This window comes from Alligator mississippiensis, chromosome 4 (genome assembly GCF_030867095.1).
Source record: "Alligator mississippiensis isolate rAllMis1 chromosome 4, rAllMis1, whole genome shotgun sequence".
In the NCBI taxonomy this organism is placed as follows: Eukaryota; Metazoa; Chordata; order Crocodylia; family Alligatoridae; genus Alligator; species Alligator mississippiensis.
Genome location: NC_081827.1, coordinates 255,037,871 through 255,057,309, shown reverse-complemented (window position 1 = coordinate 255,057,309; position 19,439 = coordinate 255,037,871). Strand labels below are relative to the sequence as shown.

The 19,439-nt window shown below is 52.0% G+C and overlaps 1 long non-coding RNA gene across 10 annotated transcripts in view; it reads right to left on the bottom strand.

Annotated features, from left to right (window-relative positions):
- Positions 1-11,670: 11,670 nt before the first annotated feature.
- Positions 11,671-19,439, bottom strand: part of LOC132250432 (uncharacterized) — a 65,510-nt gene continuing 57,741 nt past the window's right edge. For all 10 annotated transcript variants that reach the window (XR_009462166.1, XR_009462167.1, XR_009462165.1 and 7 more), the window contains 8 exons: positions 18,313-18,512; positions 18,151-18,219; positions 17,388-17,514; positions 17,052-17,302; positions 16,868-16,931; positions 15,971-16,739; positions 14,985-15,064; positions 11,671-14,779 (listed from right to left, as the gene is read on the bottom strand). This is a non-coding gene — a long non-coding RNA (uncharacterized LOC132250432). The remainder of the gene's footprint in view (positions 14,780-14,984; positions 15,065-15,970; positions 16,740-16,867; positions 16,932-17,051; positions 17,303-17,387; positions 17,515-18,150; positions 18,220-18,312; positions 18,513-19,439) is intronic.

The following is a 19,439-nucleotide window of genomic DNA, read 5'->3' as shown; positions in this document are numbered from 1 at the left end:
TCTTCTGCGCTGTCCGCGCCAGGGAGGGGCCAGCGCATCTGCATATGGACTTCCAGGGCGCTCACTACCTCCGTAGGGATTGCGGCCCTAACAGCCCGCAGAAGCCGCCCCGCGGTGCACACGGAGCGCGTCACAAGCCGGGCAGCCAGGGCCTCAGGTAACAGCCAGTCTGACCGAGCGGGGTCCAAGAGGTGCTCCAGGCGGGTGCAGCACGCCTCAATCAGAGCTGCCACAAGGCTGGCAGAGGCCAGGCTCGCCACGACACGATGCAGCGCCAGGTTGTGGACCAGGGCCTCTCAAACCAGTTGCAGGAACCACAGGTGCCTGGCCTGGGGACAGAGATGAAAGGCCACCCGCCAGGCCCGCACCATGCTGCGGTAGAACAGGAGAAGAACCACTCCATTCAGAAAGGTGAGGTCCAGTTGAAACAGCTCCCACTCAAAGCCGAGGCCCCCCACTCGCCGCAGGAATCGGCACGCCACCTGTAGCCACGGGAGGTGGCCTTCGGTGCACATAAGCCACTGAAGGGCCTGCAGCCGATAGCCAGCCACCATGCTGGCCAGATCAATCAGGCCCTGGCCCCCCTCACCGGTGGGCAGGTACAGGGCAGCTCATGGCAGCTAGTGGCATCCGTCCCACAGGACATCCACCAGGAGTCCCTGCAGTCTATCCAGTAGCTCCAGCGCAGGGTCCAGCACCGCGCAGCGGTGACACAGGGTCGCCGCCACCACATTGTTGATAACAAGGATGCGCTCCCAGTAGGAAAGGCTGGGCAGGCACCAGCGCCACCACTGCAGCCCGGCCTCCACTGCCTCCTCAAGGCCGTCCCAGCTGCGCGCCATGAAGGGCATCAGCCCCAGGAACACGCCCAAGACCTTGATGCCCTCGCAGCACCACACAAGGCCCCCAGGCAAGTCTGGGAGAGGCGTGCCACTCCATGCGCCAAGCAGCAGATTATCGCTTTTGCCCCAGTTGATGCGGGCGGCGGAGACACGCTCATAGGCCCACTGGCAATCTGCCAGAGCCTGCACGTCTTCCTGGGTGTTGAAGAAGACAGTGACATCATCTGCATAGGCCGACAGCCGGACACGAGAGCCAGCAGACGGGCCAATGGCAGGGCCATATCACTCAGGCGGCGGCGCAGCACATCTAGCACCAGCTCGATGGCCACAGCATACACCATGCCCAACAGTGGACAGCCCTGGCAAATGCCCCTGAGCGCAGGGAACAGAGCACAAAGCACCCCGTTCACCTCGAGCAGGCTGGAAATGTCTCGGTGCAAGACCCAGAGGGCCCCGGTGAAGAGGGGCCCAAAACCAAAGGCCTCCAGTGTCCGGAAAAGATAAACATTGCCCACGCGGTCAAAGGCCTTCTCCTGGTTTAGAAAGAGGAGGCCGACATCAAGGCCAAAGAACTCACTAGCCACGAGTAGATCCCGCAGCAGGAACACGTTCTCTTGAATGATCCTGCCCGGCACACAGTAGCTCTGCTCGGGCCCGGTGACAGAGGCCATGACCGCACGGAGGCAGGTACCCAGCACTTTGGCCACAATCTTATAGTCTGCACACAGCAGGGATACCGACCACTAGTTCTTCATGTAGACCAGGTCTCCCTTCTTAGGCAGCAAGGTCAGCACCGCACGGCGGCAAGTGATCAGCGAGACCTTCTCGGCGAGGCTCTCCTGGAAAACACGCAGGAGGCTGGAACCGAGAACAGGCCAGAAGGTCTTCTAAAACTCGGCAGGCAGCCGGTCAAGGGCCGGCGCTTTGCCGCAGGCGAGGCCGGCCGTGGCAGCCAGCAGCTCTTCCAGCGACAATTCCCGCTCAAGCTCACCAGCCTCCAGAGCATCGAGACGCAGTAGGCCCTCGTGCAGTTCCCGCGTGCCCTCAGGGCATGACGGCTCGGCCGTGAACAAGTCGCAACAAAACACAACGGCACGTTCGCGTATTTCGCCCGGCTCTGTAATGACCCAGCCCTCAGGAGTCTTGAGATGATCCAAGACTTTGGTTCCTGCTCTCCGCCGCTCCAGATTGAAAAAGAAGTGACTCGGGGCATCACTTCCCACCAGCTCCTCGCAGTTGGCACAGACCCTTGCGTCACGGGCCGCACTCTCCGCCAAGTCGTGCAGGCATTTCCTGCACAGCCGGAGGCTCTCGCTCAGTGCTGCCTCGCTGCCAGCGGCCAGCAGAGCAGCCTCGAGCTCCGCCACGTCCTCCTCCAACTCCCAGATACAGCAGCGCGTCTCGTTTCCGGCCAGCTGGGTGTATTGCTGGCATAAGGCTCGGATCTGTACCTTGCCCACGTCCCACCACAGCTTCCACGAGAAGTGGCTCGATCTCGCAGCCTCCCACCTCCGCCAAAAGTAGGCAAACCAGTCCCGGAAATAAGAGTCCTGAAGCAGGCTGACTTTGAAACACCAATACGGTACCCGTGCACAGGCTCTCCCCGGCAGGCTCAGTTCGCTGAAGGCCACGCCATGATCAGATTGACCCGAGGGAGCGATGCAGCTGCTGCGCAGAAGGGGTAGCTGGTGCCTCATGATATAAAGTCGATAAAGGCGAGCTATGGTCAGACCACCGGTACCCATCCTGGCCTAGGTGTACTGGCGCTCATCAGGATGCAAGCCTCACCAGACGTCCATGAGGTCTGCCCCCTCCAAGACAGCTTGCAGCTTGCGAGCGGAAGACAGGTGTGGCTCAGGCCCTGTGAGGTCAAGGCACAGAGCAGTGGTGCAGTTGAAATCCCCACCGAGGAGAACCAGGTCATCATCCTCACTAGTATCGCGGAGGAGGGCAGCCAAGGTCTCGCAGAAAGTGACTCTCCGCTAGCCATCGGAGGGCGTGTAGATGTTGACAAGCAGCAGGCGGTGTTGTGCGAGGGTGACGCGGACGGTCAGCAGGCGGCCGGGGACGACCTCCTGCGGCACCGCCGTGTCAAGCTGCAGCTGCGTTGATAAGAGTGTCACGACCCCAGTGCTGAGGTTGGTGCTCTGGCTCAGGAACACCTCTCCTCGCCAGGGAGCCCACCAGGCCGCCTGGTTGAAGCTGTCAGAGTGCGTCGCTTCTAGGAAGGCGACAGCCAACCTATTCTGTCGCAGGAGCTCCAGAACGGCCTCGCGCTTCACCGACTCTCGACAGCCATTGATGTTGATGGTGCAAATGGTTGTGCCTACCGTGGGTGTGGGTGTGGGAGAGGAAGAGCAAAGCAAAGTGCGGGTGGAAGAGCAAACACCCAAGAGCAGAGCAAGGCAATACAGACAGGTCAGGGAAGGACTACCGTGCCCTACTCTAGTCAAGCAACATGCCCAGGCCCCACTCCACTCTCACCCTCTAGCCAAGCTTGTCCAAACGGTAGGCTATCTGTCGTCTGCCGCGATCCTACTGCATAAGCTTGACTTTTGCCCTGCCAACCTTGACAAACACTTTGGGGTCCACACACCACTGGGTGATGCACCCTGCTACGTTCTTCTGCCCCAGTTAGCTTCAGCAAGGTCAGGAGTCCCCCCATAGTCAAGAGGGACCCAGAGGGGCTCCGCCAGCTTCAGGTGGATGTTGCCTACGGAAGAGCGGCGTGGTTACACCCCAGTGTGCGAGTTTGCCCACAACTACAGTGTCAACACCCTCAACGTCCACGCACATCACCCGCCTCTCACCGTCCGAGGCAAGGACCAGCTTCGTGAGCACGTTCCCTGTCTTCTTGGGGGGGGAGGGGCCATCCCGCTCACAACGTCTCTTGCAAAACTCAGAGAGCTGGATCTCCATCTCGCTAACTTCCCCATCTGATCCGCTAGCCTAGGGCGTGACCAAAGGGGCAGCAGGCTCTCCCGCCACCACCGGGGCCAGGCCACGGGAAGAGAGACATTCACCACTATCCCTATGCTATTATATTCTAAAAAAAAGAAAACAAAATAAAGAAAAGAAAAAGAAATTAAAAACAAAGAAAAGAAAAACAAAAGAAATAAAAGAAATAAAAAAAGAAAAAAGAAAAAGAAAAGAAAAGAAAAAAGAGGAAAAGAAAGAAGAAAAAAAAACAAAAGAAAGAAAAAGAAATAAAAGAAAAATACAAATAAAATAAGAGAAAAGAAAAAGAAAAGAAAAGAAAGAAAAGAGAAAAGAAAAAGAAAAAATGAAAAAGAAATAAAACAAAAGAAAAAAGAAAAGAAAAAAGAAAGAAAAGAAAAAAGGAAAGGAAAGAAAACAAAAACAAAGAAAAGAAAGAAAACAGAAAATAACAGATCAGAAATAAAAAAAGAAAAGAAAGAAAAAAATAAACGAAATAAAAGAAAAAAAAAGAAAAAGAAAAAACGAAAGAAACAAAAGAGAAAAAAGAAAAAAGAAACAAAAAGAAAAAGAAAAAAGTAAAGAAAAAGAAAGAAAAGTAAAGAAAAAGAGAAAAAGAACAAAAAATAAAGACAAGCAAGTAAAAAGAAATGACTAAAAAAGAAAAAAAGAGGAAAAAGAAAAGAAAGGAGAAAAAATAAAATAATAGAAAAAGGAAAAAACAAAAAAAGAAAAAGAAAAGAAAAAAGACAAAAGAAAAAACAAAACAAAAGAAAAGATAAAGTAAAAGAAGAGAAAGCAAAAGAAAACAAAAAAAGAAATAAAACAAAAAAATAAAAGAAAAGAAAAAAGAAAAGAAAGCAGAAAAGAATAAAAGAAAAAGAAAAGAAAAATAAAAGAAAAGAGTAAGAAGAGAAAAGAAAAAAGAAAAGAGAATAGAAACAAAAGAAAAGAAAAAGAAATTAAAAAAAGAAATAAAAAAAAGAAAAGAAAAGAAAAAGAAATGCAGGGAGCTTCTAGAGAGAAACAGAAGAGGATGCAGGGACCTTGAGGGGGCCAGAGGCACGTCAAGGCACCACACTGCTTCAGGGGACATCCAAGAGGCTCAGGCAGCCAAGGGGCGAACTGCACAGGGGGCTTGACAGGACATGGGAGGAGATGCCAGCACCTTCAGGCGGGGAAGAGGGAGATGCAGGGACCTTCAGGGGGGATCAGGGCAGATGCAGGGACCTTTAAGGGATCACAGGGAACATGCAGGAGCCTTCAAGGGCAAGGACAGGCGATACAGGGGGCTTCAGCACCAAAGACAATAAAAAGAAAAGAAAAAGAAAAGAAAGAAAAAGCAAGAAAAGATAAAGAAAAAACAAACAGAAAAGAAAGAAAAAGAAACACAAGAAAAGTAAAAGAAAGAAAAGAAAAAGAAAATAAGGAAAGGAAAGAAAGAAAAGAAAAGAAAAAGAAAAAAAAGAAAATAAAACAAAGAAAAGAAACAAAACAGAAAAGTAAAGAAAGAAAGAAAAAGAAAAGAAAAAAGAAAAAAAAGAAAACAAAAGAAAGAAAAGACAAAATAAAAAGGAAAGTAAAGAAAAAAGAAAGAAAAAGAAAGAAAAAGAAAACGAAAGAGAAAAAAGAAAGAAAAAAAAGAAATAGAAAAAAAGAAAAAAGAAAAAAGAAAAGAATCAAAAGAGAAAAAAGAAAAGAAACAAAAAAAAGAAAAAAAAAAAAAAGAAATGCAGGGAGCTTGGAGAGAGAAACAGAAGAGGATGCAGGGACCTTTAGGGGGCCAGAGGCACGTTAAGGCACCACACTACTTCAGAGGACATGCAGGAGGCTGAGGGAGCCAAGGGGGGAAGGGCACAGTGGGCTTCACAAGACATGAGAGGAGATGCCGGCACCTTCAGGGGGGAAGAGGGGGGATGCAGGGACCTTCAGGGGGGAATAGGGCAGGTGCAGGGACCTTCAAGAGGTCACAGGGAACATGCAGGAGCCTTCAAGGGCAAGGACAGGGGATGCAGGGGGCTTCAGCACCAAACACAAAGAAAAGAAAAGAAAAAAAAGAAAAAGAAAAAAGAAAAGAAACAAAAGAGAAAAAAAGAAAAGAAAAAGAAAGAAAAGAAAAAAAAGAAAGAAAAGAACGTAAAAAGAAATAAGAAAAAGAACAAAAAGAAAAGAGAAAAAAGAAAAAGAAGAAAGAAGAAAGAAAAAGAATAGCAAAACAAAAGAGAAAGAAAAAAACGAAAAATAAAAGAAAAAGGAAAGAAAACAAAAAAGAAAAGAAAAAGAAAAAACAAAAAAGAAAAGAAATAAAAGAAAAAAGTAAAGAAAAGAAAAGAAAGAAAAGAAAAAAGAAAACAAAGAAAAAACAGAAAAGAATAAAAGAAATAAAAGAAAAAGAAAAAAGAAAAGTAAAGAAAAAAAGAAGAGAAAAAAAGAAAAAAGAAAAGAAAAAGAAAGAAAAGTAAGAAAAAGAAGAGAAAAGGAAAAGAAAAGAAAGAAAAGAAAAGAAAAGAAAAAGAAATGAGAGAAAAAAGAAAAGAAAGAAAACACAAGAAAAAATAAAACAAAAGAAAAGAAAGAAAAGAGAAGAAATAAAAGAAAAAAAGAAAAGAAAAAAGAAAGAAAAGAAAAACAAAAAAGACAAAGAAAAGACAAATGAAAAAAGAGAAAAGAAAAGAAAAAGAAATAAAAGAAGAATAAAAGAAAAGAAAAAAGAAAAAGAAAATTAAAGAAAAAAGAAAAAGAAAAAAGAAATGAAAAGAAAAGAATAAAAGAAAAGAATAAAAGAAACGAAAAAAGAAAAGAAAAGAAAGAAAAAAGAGAAATAAAAGAATAGAAAGAAAAGAAAGAAAAAAAAGAAAAAAAGAAAAAAAAAAAGAAAAGAAAAAGAAATGCAAGGAGCTTGCAGAAACAGAAGAGGATGCAGGGACCTTGAGGGGGCCAGAGGCACATTAAAGCACCACACTGCTTGAGGGGACATGCAGAAGGCTGAGGGAGCCAAGGGGGGAAATGCACAGTGGGCTTCACAGAACATGAGAGGAGATGCCGACACCTTTAGGGGGGAAGAGGGGGGATGCAGGGACCTTCAGGGGGGAATAGGGCAGGTGCAGGAACCTTCAAGGGGTCACAGGGAACATCCAGGAGCCTTCAACGGCAAGGACGGGGGATGCAGGGGGCTTCAGCACCAAAGACAATGAAAAGAAAAGAAAACAAAACAAAAGAAAACAGAAAAAATAAAGGAAAGAAAAGAAAAGAAAAGAAAAATAAAACAAAGTAAAGAAAAAAGAAAAAGAAAAGAGAAAAGAAAACAAAGAAAAGAGAAAAGAGAATAGAAAGAAAAGAAAAGAAAAGAAAAAGAAATGCAGCGACCTTGGAGAGAGAAACAGAAGAGGATGCAGGGACCTTGAGGGGGCCAGAGGCACGTTAAGGCACCACACTGCTTGAGGGGACATGCAGGAGGCTCAGGAAGCAAAGTGGGGAAGTGCACAGGGGGCTTAACAGGACATGGGAGGAGATGCCGGCACCTTCAGGGGGGAAGAGGGGGGATGCAGGGACCTTCAGGGGGGAACAGGGAACATGCAGGAGCCTTCAAGGGCAAGGATGGGGGATGCAGGGGGCTTCAGCACCAAAGACAATGAGATACACGGAGCTTGAGGAGACCAGAGAGGGGTTAACACACCAGGACACTTGAGAGGTGATGAAGGAGGAATACAAGCAGGTTGAGAGGGAAAGGTAAAGGGGGGGGGCGGGATGCAGGCAACTTTAGGCAGAAACACAGGGGAATGCAGAGACCTTGAGAGACCCAGAGAGGAGAACATTAAGGCAGCAGGGGGTTGAGTGAACATGCAGGGGCCTAAACAGGAAACAGGGACAGATGCAGAGGGCTTGAGGGGCAAACAGCAGGATTTAGGAACCTTGAGAGGGCCAGAGGGTGTTAAACCAGCAGGGGGCTTCAGGGGACATGCAAGCAGCTTGAAGGGCAAAGAGCGGGGATGCACAGGTCTTCAGGGGGAAACGGGAGGATGCAGGAACCCTAAGAGGGCCGGAAGCTTGTTAAGGCAGCACAGGGCTTGGCGAGACATGCACAGGGCTGGAGGAGCAAAGAGGAACAACACACAGGGCTTGGAGGGAAAGCAGCGGGAATGCACAGGGCAGTTAAGGCAGCAGGACGCTTGAGGGGACATGCAGGGGGCTGGGGGAGCAAAAAGGGAATGCAGAGACCTTGAGGGCGCACAAATGTGGATGCATGGTGCTTCACAAACGCAGAGGGGGAATCCAGGGCACTTGCCAGAGCCAGAGGGGGATTAAGGCAGAAGGATGCGTGAGGGGACAAACAGCACATTGAACAAGCAAACGGGGGGTGCAGGGACCTTGAGGGGACGCAAGGGGCGATGCACAGAGTGTAATGCAGAAACAGGGGGTGTGCAGGGAGTTTGACAGGCCTACAGGGGAATCAAGGCAGCAGCGAGCTTGAGGGGACATGCAGGAGGATGGAGGAGCAAAGAGGAGAGGTGAAGCAAGGTTAACAGGACACCAGGAGGGATGCAGGGAGCTTCAGGCAGAAACCGGGGGGGGGGGGGGAGTGCAGGGACCCTGAGGGGGCCGGTCAGGGGTTAAGGCAGCACAGTGCTTGACACGGCATTCACGAGGCTTGACGGGAAAACACAGGCAATCCAGGGAGCTTGAGGGGGCCATAGGGCACTTAAGGCCCGGGGGGGCTTGACGGCACATGCAGGAGGCTGGAGGAGCAAAGGCAACGCTCCAGACAGCTTGAGGGGCCACAAGGGGGAATGCAACGAGCTTGAGGCAGAAAAAATGGGAGATGCAGGGACCTTGAGAGGGGCCACACACACGTTAAGGCACCAGGGCCTTGACAGGGGATGCAGGGGCCTGCCGGAGGCTTCAGGAACACAGAGCAGGGATACACGTCGCTTGAGGGGGCCAGACAGAGCTTAAGGCAGCAGGAAGCTTCAGGGGCAAAAAGACAGGATACATGGAGCTTGAGCCAGAAACACTGGGAGATGCAGGGGGCTGGAAGAGCAAAGACAAGGGATGTAGGGAGCTCAAGGGGTAAATACAGGGGATGCATAGAGCTTCACAAGGAAACAGGGGGGACACAAGGACCTTGAGGGCACAAGAGGAGGGTTGCAGCAGCAGGGCTCTTGACAGGACATGTAGTGCACTTGAGAGGCAAAAAGAGGGGATGCAGCAGGCTTGAGGGGGAAAGGCAGAGAAATGTAGGAACCTTGAGGGACCCAGAGCACAATTTAACAGAGCAGGGGGCTTGACAGGGCATGCACAAGGCTTCAAGAGGAAAGACAGGGGATGCAGGGGACGTGACAGGCAAACAGGAGGAATGCAGAGAGCTTGAGGGGGCCACAGCGGAGTTAAGGCAGCAGCAAACTTGAGGGGACTTCAGGAGGCTGGAAGAGCAAAGAGGAGGGGTGCAGAGGGCTAGAGGGTACACAAGGGGGCATGCAGCAACCTTGAGGCGAAAAAAGTGAGGGATGCAGAGACGTTCAGGGGGCCCAGACACAGCTTAAGGCAGCAGGGGCTTGAGAGGAGATGCAGGGGCCTGCAGCGGGCTTGAGGGGCAAAGATGGAGGCTTGCAGAGGCAAGAGGCAGGTTAAGGCAGCAGGGGGCTTGACAGCAGATACAGGTAGCTTGAGGCAGAACAAGTGCGGGCTGCAGGGACCTTGCAGTTAAACAGCAGGGAAGGTAAAGGCCTTGCTGGTTAAACAGCTCTTCCACTTTACAGAGCCAAGGGACACTGCCACTAAGGAACAAGGAGTGAAAGGGAGAAGGGGCAGGGTGTTAAAGGGCATTGCAGAGGGTTACAGGGATAAAATAAACAGGCCTTAAAAAGGCACACATGTTATGGACGGGCCACACGCTGGCTGGCTTAGTGCAAAAAATGAAGCAGCCAAAACCGGCCAAGTTCACAGGTCAAGGCAAGCAGCAGGACAAAGGGGGCAACTGGTGGGGGACAGCAGGGACAGGTTGGGTAACAGAACACAAGCGGGGCAAGCAAGTGCAAATATATGACCTTCGCCGTCAGTCTCTGTGGTGTCCGGTGCTCGGTCCAGTGTCAAACGAGCCAAAGAAACCAGACCTGTGTTTTATTAAACTGCAATATGCCAGGACCCAGGTTTTCAGCTCCCTGCACCTTCCTTCCTTTTCCAACAGGAAGGCAATTAAGCAGTGGGCAGCCCTGAGGAGCACCCCTGAACTTTCACTATGCATTTTCTACTTCGGGAACAGCTTTGTATCTTTTGAAAAAGTATCCTATCTAACCAAGGGCATAGAGTAGGTTGTTTAGGCAAGGGGAGATCGCTTGTTGCTTAGTTGCTAATTGCTGGCCTCGCTAGTAAGAAAAGCTGTATCAACAAAGTCGGGGGAAAGTTGGAAGGGGGGTTACTTGCGGGGAGTTGCAAAGAGGGGTTCCTTGCTAGGCTGGCTGAATACCAGGTGCTACATGAGCAAATTACCTATTAGGAAGCCCAGTTTAGCTGGCTAGGGGTAGTCTGTACCTAGGGGGCGAAGTGCGCATGGACCAAAAGAGGCAACCTCTAGTGACTGTACAGTGTGTAAGGCGAGAAGAGGCTATATAAGGCTGATACCCACTTGGGTGGGTGTGCTTGCTTTGCAAACGATTGCCAAGCGCTGCTTTCTGTGCAGAAATAAAGATTAAGTTTGATCCTTCACCCCTGTGTCTTTACCGGCACAAGCGCACCAGGCATGAACTCACTGTCCTTTGGGGACAACAGCCCATGCATGTGCATGCACGCACACAAGCACGCACGCACACACCCCCCAGCATTCAGGCCCCACTAGAGGGAAAGTGTCAGACAAGGCTGCAGGCAGGCATGCATGGGATCCGAGGCAAAAATGTGCAGCCAAAGCGCGGGGACAGGGAGCAGAACAGAGCCCCAGGCAGCTAGATGGGCGGGGGGGACTCCCAAGCACAGCACGGGGCACAAGACCCCCGCATGTATATGCCAGGCAGGCACAGATGCAGGCTGGCAGCTGCAAGTGCACTGCTCCCCACCCTGCACCACACCCGGGACAGGACATCCGAAACAGAGCCCGGGGGCGCCAGTCAGCTCGGGGCTCCGCGGCCCGCTGCACGCCCCCCACCCACGGCCGGGACCCGCCGGGAGAGCGAAGCAAGTGGAGCCGGGTGCTCCGGCCGCCGGGAGCGCCCCCAGCAGCCTGCAGGACCGTCACCTGGGCGTCGCGGGACACGCGCGGGGCCACCGGCGACCCCGGGTCTCCACCCACTGCACAGCGAGTGGCCACGAGCCGGGGCGGGACACGCGCGGAGCCGCGATCTGCCCCGGCCCCGGGGCTCTCCCCACGCGCCCCGCGCAGCTTCCGGCCCCGCCGCCGCACCCACCACGGGGGGGGGGCTCACTTTCCCCCCCCCAAACTTACCGCACGGAGCCGCTCCCCACCGCCGCTCGCTTGCACGTGGCCGACTCACGTGACCCCCCCACCCCCCGCCCCATGCAGCCATGCGCAGGAATCCGCGCTCTTCTCGCAGCACCCGGAAAACCCGGACCCGGGGGGGGGCCGGGATGGACCGGGGCGGGCACCGGGAAGACAGCTCAGCGCCGCCCCCGCGGGCCGCACCGCGCACGAAGGGGCAGCCCGGCTCCGCGCTACCCCGGGCCCGGGACAATAGAGCCTCCGCCCTCGGCCACAGGGCCCGCTTCGGCCCACGACCCCTCCCTGCCTCGAGGACCCAGGGCCCAGCCGCGGGGAGCTCCCCTGCCCGGACCCGTGCGACCCCCCTGGCAGCGCACAGGACACGAGCACCCAGCCCTGCCCCTGCCCCTGCCCCCCACGAGAAAAGTAATAAATACAAAAAGTAAATAAACTCAATGCAGCAGGTACCAGAACCATTTCTCCTTTATTTTATTTTTCCAGGCTGGCCCACAAGTTCCTCTACATGTTACATACAAAAAGCTCAACAGATAGGAGGTGAGCAAACAGCCATGTACAAAACAAACCACCAGGAAGAAAACATTGCCAACCTCACAACAAACAGGCAGAACACAAACAACACAAGGACACACACAAACATCACCAAACAAAGCAAACAAGCAACGGAGCAGAGCACGATCCCACCACCCCCAGGCAGGCAGCTTCGCATCCCTGTCACCCCACAGAGCACACAAGCCACACCCCACACATCCTCCTGGCACCTCTTCCACCTCACACTCAAAGTGATGGGTTTCTCTTTACTGTTAACAGTATACTACAGAAAACTATTTTATTTCAGGGTAATTTAGATTATTAAATAGTATTAGCTTTGTAGCTAAACACTAGGCATGACCTGTGGCCTAGCAATCTTGCTGACCACAAGACAGAATGATCTCTAAGCCAGTCATTTTCTTATGTCAAGTGCCTTAATTTCTGCTTTTTTCTAACAAAATGCTTAAGTCTGTGTACTGGGTACCAGCTACAGCTAGGAGTCAGATAAGATAAGGGGGGGGGGGGGCCCAGAGGGAAGAAGATGGTACAGCAGAACACAGGAAAACAGATTGGAATGTGTAAGGTAACACTAACTTTTTTCCTCTGGAAAAGTACTGAGACTTGTAATGCACCATGTAAGGAGATGATTACCATAAGTATTGCATATTCAATAACCTTGTAGTTTCTTTGTTAGAAAATGTATACAAGACAGCCTCACCCTTAAGTCGAGGCCATTTTACCTCTTTGCTGTTTTATGGTCTTTACTCGAGTAGATAAACTGCAGTTACCCCTTCACCCGTGTTGTCTGGTCTCTAAGCCGGCTAGACAACGAACACCAGGGAGTTTTCTCCCACGACATCAGCCCAGCACCCAGGCTCTTCGTAACTACTTCTGCTTCTACTCCCCTTCTCCACAGGAGCCATCACCTTGGCTGCACACCCCTCACACCCCCCCCCCCCCAAAAAAACACAACGACCAGCAACACCACACAGGCCCAAGAGGCACTACAAGGCAGGGGCCTTGGACGGACGAGAGGGTGGTTAAGCTGACAGGGGGAGGGGGGGTGCTTCCCAGTTGTGCCTCTGTTGCACAAACAGCTAGTTTCGTGTTTCTGGAGGCTTTTTCCATATACCTCAAGAGAGAGTTATACACACTTAGGCTGGATCCATTTCAAGTATGTTTGTTTGCAAACAGATCGACAACGGAGCTCAAAGTCATGTTGACCCCTAGCCATGCCCGAGGATACATTTTTATACCTCTCCTGAACAAGATTCCATTGCGGCAATCTGTCATTTGCTACAGTTTTCTGCAAAGTTTATGTGCAAAGCAGGCAGTAACTAATCTGTGTTCCCACAGGAGTCAGCCTTATCGTGAAGCAAGCATTGTTCGACTATTCTCTCCCCCTAACACGACCCCCCCCCGCAGTGATGGGGGAGAGAGAAGAAGAAACAATTTGCAGTTTACAGTTTTCAGCTGAGAAGCCTTTTGTGTAGTGAGATGATACATTTTTGCAATACCTCCACTAGGGGCAACAACAAAACAAAGCTGAGTAACAGACAGCTCTGCTTTCGCCTGTGGGAGAAATTGTCTGACCAGGCTCCCAATCTGGTAAGGGAACAATTGCAGACTCTCTTAACCCAAACAGGGCTCGTTTCCCAGCTGAGACTCCAATAAGCAGGAGATGAAGGTGTGGTCTTTTCAGTTTATTCGGCCGAAGGTCCCCTGTCCTCGTAAGGGCAGAGAGAGACCCCGACTGCAACTCAACACATATATTTATAAACTCTGGTTACATAAGCTTCTTCATAACACACGCGCAAAACTCAGAGGAAATCACCAAGATGGCTTGGCTTTGCTTACCCCGCATGGTTGGGCCCAATCACCTTGTTTGCCCGCCTATATTGACAGACCTTGGCAATCTTACTGCAAGGTTGCATCAGCCAGCATTGACCAAAGGTCATACAAAGGTCACATTGATTTTCCAAAAATATTTTCTAACCTAAGTAACAGTAACATAATGATATGTTAGCAAAAACTTGCACAGATACTTCTTAAGGACACGATCACTGTACTTAGAACAATGGCTTCTTCCTCTTATCTTCTTTCTTGCTGCATCTGGTTTACAGCACGCAAACACAGATTCACTTGCTGCATTTTACTCAGAAAATAGTCAACACAGTTAAAATGATTACTTAACATAAGCAAAGGCTTAGCTATCATTCTGCCTTGTGGTCAGCGGCATTGCTAGGCCACAGGTCATGCCTTGTATTCAGCTGCAAAGCTAATATTTCTTAATAATCTAAATTATGGTTAGCCTAACAGTAGGCTATCAGAAAACTATTTTATTTCAGTGTAATAACAAACATGCTCACCACACTGCTCAGGGACCAAACCAGACAACCACCCCGCCCCAGCCAAACACACGCTGCTACGACAGGCTCCCAGCCCTGCAGGACACTGTAAACATGGCAGCCAGGCAGAATAAAACCCATTGCTCTGACCCAGCAGAACCAGCACCCCAACACCAACAAGAACCCTGCACAAGCAGGTCCAAAACCTCCAACCCCACAGCACTGCAATTCTCAACCTCACTAGCACAGAAGCCACAGAGGCAGCCCGGGCCCCGCGCCTGGCCGGCCCTCCTGCTTCCATGCTAGCTGGCTCCAGCATTGCCGTGCTCAACAGTTGCAAGCTCTGGGCCTGCTTGCCCAGCGGTTCCTGCAAGTGTCTGGGTGCTGGTCCAACTGCAGGGTCACAGGAATGGATTTCACCTCTGGTCACCCTAGGTCCACCCACAGCACACACGAACTGACCCAAACATACTACTTGCAAACCCCTGGCTCCAGGATCATAAAGCTGAGGACACTCCCAAACCCACCCCACACCCCCACGCAGAATCCCAATACAGAAGGGACATTCCAACGTAGCGGGCAACATCCGGCCGGTCCGTGTCTGTCATCCAACACTGTCCCACGGCTCTTCCACGATGCAATCCTCTCACCTACTTCCCTCCGTGCAGGCCAGGACCCTGGCAAGAACACAGAACACACTTTCAGCACAAGGGAAGCAAGGCAAGCACTACACACACTGCGCATCCCAACACCACCGGCCCCTGGGCTCTGGCAATTTGTTCCACTTGCAACCAGGAAGCCGCCTTGACAAGGCAACTGCAGGCTCCGCCACGCAGCCGCTACCGAGAGGCTCCAGCCCCAAGAGTCAAATACACGCCGTACCTGGCCACACGGCTCCTTTTCCAGGCCTCCAGTCATTGCAGCCCATCCTCCTCACCACACAGGGAGCAGCAATCCAACATCTACAGACACAGAGGGGAAAAAAAAGAAAACCCCTCAAATACAAATGCAAAGCTAGACACATCAAAACAGAAGAAAACCCCGCCCCCCCACACCAACAAAAATGCCCGTGGAAAAAGCTCCCCGCAAAACAGGAACAATGCCCCACACGGCGCACACCACAAGTCTCCCAGCTCTGACTGGCACAGCCACAGGACTGCATGCAAGGCGACTCCAAGTAACCTCCCGATTCCTCCAACATGGCCATGGCACCAGGTCTGGGGCTCTTCACCGTGAACCCAACACCTCATCCCACACCACAGGAGCCAGCAAAGCAACACACAGCTGCACCCTCCCATCCCCAAAACAATAATACATCTATTAACACTTGCAGAGCACTGAGACTACAGCACCCCCCCACCCCCTACATAGGGCGCACACAGCAACCCACATGCCCACCAAGGAGACACGAAGCATTAAGACCCCTCTGAACTTCCCCCCCAATTAAGAGGGCAGAACTTCAGCACTACAGAAAAGTCCCCTCCTTTCAGTCCGGCAAAGAGCAAAGACAGGCAGCAGTGAATTCAGGCACAGTGAACAAAGATGAGACAGGCAGAAACCACACAAACCATTCCCAGCACTGCGAAGGCCCTCTCGCAACAGCAACAGGCACGCCAACACAAACCCAATCGTCTGGCCCAAAACAACCTAGAAGTGCAAAACCAACACCCAAGTGCCACAGGCAAGCACAGTCTGACAACCCTAAATACACCCTGTGACCAACAGCAGGAGCCCACAACCCTTCCCTCTACAGGACCGTCACCAGCACCACCGAGGGAGGCCAAGAGAGGCTCCCCCCAAGCCCGCTCAAATCCACCTCCCAACTTCCACGGACCAAATGTCTCACAGCGCTCCGATTCAGATCTCACCTATCGCAGGCTTCACGTAACAAGGCTTCCAGCCCAGGGCCACCTCACGGGCAGAAGTCTCACACCGGGCAACCGCAAAGCGAATGCGCCGACATCCATTTCTTTCACCAGCTTCCTCAGGTCACAGGCGCTGTCTCCACCTCTTCTTCCCGATGCCCGCTTACGAGCCTCGAGCCTCAGCCAGATGACTCCCGTACATGTCACCAAAACAAAAATAAATTAGGAAAAGTCACGCGGCACACGGGACTCACAGCCCTGAGGGCAAAAGCAACCCCCGAGAATCCAAAGGCGATACCCCCACCCAGCCTAAACACGGCACACAGGGTGCAGTCAGACCCCTCCCCGAGGTGGAAACCATTTTAGGTGGCAGGAAAAAACCCACCACAGCCTTCCCTCCAGTCCTGACAAGAGCAGAAAAAGAACAAGTGCTGCAGACATTTTGCAAAGACGTAGAAAGAGACAGACACTAGTGACACCCCCAGGCACACAGGACATAGCGCTGTTCCCAAGACTGAAGGGAGGCCTGTAGCAACAGCAAGTCAGGGGCACGAATGCAAACCCAGAGCTCACCCTCAACACACCCCAGAGAGGGGCCAGGCCTGCACCCCAAGTGCCAGGGATGAGCCCGGATCAAACACCCCACAAGCTCCTTAGACATCCGTCGTTTCTCCTATACATGGACTCCGACAGACTCGGACCGGCCGGCCCAGCCCTACACCAGATTTCACAGCAGCCCTGGCCAAAAAAGCCTCCCGCTCGCCTTGTTGCCCTGGAAGCAAAAAGCTCAGGAGGCTGTTGCAAACCAGGGCCGTCCTACCCCACCCACACTGCCCCCAAACAAAATACAGCCACCACCCAACCCCCTCCCCACCAACCACTCCCCCATCCCTTTTCTACCTCCATCCTGCGTGTGTGCTGCACGACTCTCCTGGCTCACATACTTCACGCCTGACCAAGGCCTCTGGGACAGGGGAAAAACCACACGTACCTTGTCAGCCCAAAACACGGATGACAAATAGGTGCAAAGCAAAACGTAGGCGGAAGGTCCTCCCCAAGCCCCAGGCAGATGCAGCCAACCCACCTCACCCACAGACTCAGAGCTCACAAAGGCTTCCCTCCGGCCTGCCTGGGCAGGGTGTTCAACATCCGACCCGAGGAAACATCTACTTCACAGCAACCAGACCGCTTGCAGGACACGGCCACCACAGAGAACACCTCATCATCACCAACATCTACTGCTCACCACAGCCATCTTTGTGGTGCTCCTTCTCCAGCCCTCAGCGTGTCACTGCCCGTGCCCCGCTCCTCACGACAGAGCTACAGCGCAAGCACCTGTGAACATGCACAAGTAAAACCTCGCCAAAATGTGCCAAGGCAAAACCAGGCAGCAACAGCTTCCCCCAAAGCAAGCTCTCACCCATCACATGCTCCACGCACCAACGACAGGCAGCTCCATGGTTCATGACTTCAAGGTGTCTTCTCTTCTTCTGCCCAATCTCCACTTCTCCTCCCTGCCCCAAAAGTCTTGGTAAAAAGACCCCCCGCTGCAGATAAAGCAGCAATTACCACAAAACAGCACAACTCACAGGCCTCACAGCACTGGCGGCAGGGGCCCCTTCCACCCAAAACCACCCTACTTAGCTCCCACAAAGCTGACAGGATGCAGCAAGACCTGTCTCACAGCTCTCCCCTCCCAACTAAGGGAGGCCATTTACATGTGCTCACACAGGCCTCCCCCTTCACTTCTGGGAAGAGCAAAGAAAAGGACAAAAGACACAGAGACAGAAATAGTGCGGTGATGTTGACTCCAAGCCATCAGTGACACCCCCAGACAATTCCCAGAACTGAAGCAGGAAGCTGTGGTAATGGCATCAGCAAGGCAGACACCCAATCCTCTGCCCTGCTAGAGCCTAGACAGAGTCAAGATCTACACCCATGCCAGAAGCAAACCCTGCTCAAAGGACCAGAAATCCCCCACAATGGAGGGGAACGATTCCCATTCTTTACACCGAGGCAATTGCGGGACTCCCAGGTACACCAGCACAGCCTTGCACTGGTACAGACAGGGGCCACCCCTGGTGCTACAACCTCCTGCCGGAGCATCGCTGGCCCAGGAGCGTGAAGCTCAGTACACCAGGGACTTGTCACCCCACCCCACCCCCCTTCCAAAACAAACACACCTTGCACCATCCTCTCTGCCTCCATCTTCCACCCTTCTCTGCTCAAACTTCTCTGCAAGGACCAGGACCCTGCAAACAGAAATACATTCAACACCCAGGGACTCCAACAACGGAAGCAAAGGCACAAAGCCACACAATGCAATCCCATCCCCTGGTCCACACCTCTGAGCTCTCCAAGGCTTGCCTCTGTTGGGACCACAGCACAGCAGCCACAGCATATGCTGGAGACACCACCACAAGAAGGACCTTTTCTCTGACATCCAGTACTCTCCACAGTCAGAAACATCCTGATCCATCTCCAGTTGTCTACCCTACTTAGTCAATGCCCAACACCCAGGACTGGGCTGGAGAAAAACAGAAACCTGCAAGATACAGAAAATCTTCACCAAAACACAAGAACAAAAACATGGAGGCAACTGGCAGATTAGAGAGAAGTCCCACGCTGCTCCAAGTAAGCACTCGCCCACCTACCACAGGGACCACAGATGCATAGGGATCCAGCCAAGAGACACCACAAAGCCAGAGGCCTCAAACCAGGCAACCAGGGACTGACCGCACCTCCTCCAGCACCTCTGGGACACTTCACCCTCTTCCCACAGTCTGGTGCACATCATCGTCCTCAGAAACCTCAGGACAAACACCAAACAAACCCTCCGCCCGCAACAGAGAAGCCGTTACTGCCATCGGCGCAACGCACGCACCTCACTACTAGCACCCGCGGCCCTCCCGCCCAGGGCTCCGACACCAGCCTGCTTTGCCCCGCAGCGCAGACAGGGCGCAGACAGACCCTTCTCCGGGATTCCCCCTTCCTAGCAGGGGATTCTGTTTGCACCTGCCAACGCACCCTCCCGCCTTCGCTTCTCGGAAAGACCAAACAAAACACTCCAGTGATTTCAGTAACAAACGTAACAGGACAGACACGCACGTGCAGACACGCAAGCAGCAAACATTGTTCCCAGCACTGAAGGGGAGCCTGTGGCAATAACAACGTCCAGGCAGAGACGCACCCAATCCTCTACCTTAGCAAAATCTATGTAGGGGCAAAAATCGACACCCACATGTCAAAAGTTAATCCGCTACAAGTCCAAAAACTCCCTACACAAAAGACAGAGGCTTTCCTCAAGCACAGCAAGACACAACACCCCGGCTGCACCCACCAGCACCAAAATCACAAATCAGACACCCAAGGTGCCTGCCCCGCATACTAGACAAACTGACCGGCAAGCACGAAGCTTCGGACACCATCCCACACAGGGGCCTCACACACAACTCACAAGCAAAGGCCTCCC